Source organism: Micropterus dolomieu, linkage group LG12 (genome assembly GCF_021292245.1).
Source record: "Micropterus dolomieu isolate WLL.071019.BEF.003 ecotype Adirondacks linkage group LG12, ASM2129224v1, whole genome shotgun sequence".
In the NCBI taxonomy this organism is placed as follows: Eukaryota; Metazoa; Chordata; class Actinopteri; order Centrarchiformes; family Centrarchidae; genus Micropterus; species Micropterus dolomieu.
Genome location: NC_060161.1, coordinates 30,973,147 through 30,974,327, shown reverse-complemented (window position 1 = coordinate 30,974,327; position 1,181 = coordinate 30,973,147). Strand labels below are relative to the sequence as shown.

Below are 1,181 nucleotides of genomic sequence, written 5' to 3'. Positions count from 1 at the left end.
ATCTCATGGATGTCAAGACAGCGTCACACTCCTAGTGCATACACTATATGTAAACATATTTTTACAAAAATCATAATAACAATAAACAACAAAGAATTATCAACAATAAACACTCTCTTCAATAGACCTCTTTGTCAGCAATGGCAGTTTGTGGAGTTCTCTACATGGCTCTGGGCTGCAAACCAATAATTGCTGGTTGACTTAAAATGTCGCCACAGACCTCAGATTTAAAAATTTTGATATACAGCGAATATAGGGGGATTGACCAGGCGATGATAGGCTTGTACATTTCTGCACAATGACAGATGAAATCATTTTTATAACTGCATTTATCAATTTTTGGCCACTGGAAGAACATTAACAGCTTTTAAATACAGATTCCACCTGGCTCAGCTGCACTGTGTTACAGCTGCAACCCTGACGCCGGAGCGGATCGTGGCCATTTTAGACAATGCTTGGGATTCCACCAGATGCACCACAGTATTATGTCTTATGTCCCAGAAGCTGCTGTCTGCTCTGCCCTGCAGCTAGTCTATTTTTCATGAAAGCCGTGTCAAACTGCAAAGAGCGGAGCCAGGCAGAAAGTCAGACACAGAAACGGCACAGAGAATCTTATAAATTCTATGCCAAGGTTCATCTTAGAAAAAGTGTAAAAACACAAGGTCTTGTATGACACCACAGATCCAGGACAACACCGGAAAGGACAAGGCATGACACTTAATTTCAGGAGTTTTGGAAGCAGAAGGTGAAGATGTTATAACCTACTAATTAGCAAACATATACATTATTAGCCATCGTAGAAGCACAGAAAGAAAAAAAAGTGACCGCGTCAGTAATGTCAGGCTGGCAAAATGCTCCGCTTCTCAAATGCTTCTGGTGGGATTTGCAGCTGAGCACAGAGGGTGGAACAAAACCTCACCACAGTGAGTAAACCTCACTCCCAGACACCTTAAGAGACACACTGGCGACTAATGCCAGTGCCCATGGGGTTTAGCCTCCTTGTTAGTGTGGCCGCCTGTATCTGTAATCGCAGGTTTGAGTCAGGCCTGTGCAGGATATTCTCAGAAACAGCTGCATACACTCACTTTTATCTTCTTTTCAACTTCGTTTGTTGACTCCATCATATCAGCGCTACTGTGGGACCCGTAGTATATTTTTTAACCACCCGCAGGATCCCCAAT

At 42.8% G+C, this 1,181-nt stretch overlaps 1 protein-coding gene across 1 annotated transcript in view; it reads left to right on the top strand.

The window, feature by feature from the left end:
- Positions 1 to 1,181, top strand: part of LOC123979900 (sialoadhesin-like) — an 11,717-nt gene that overhangs the window by 2,370 nt on the left and 8,166 nt on the right. The gene's annotated exons all lie outside the window — the stretch shown is intronic.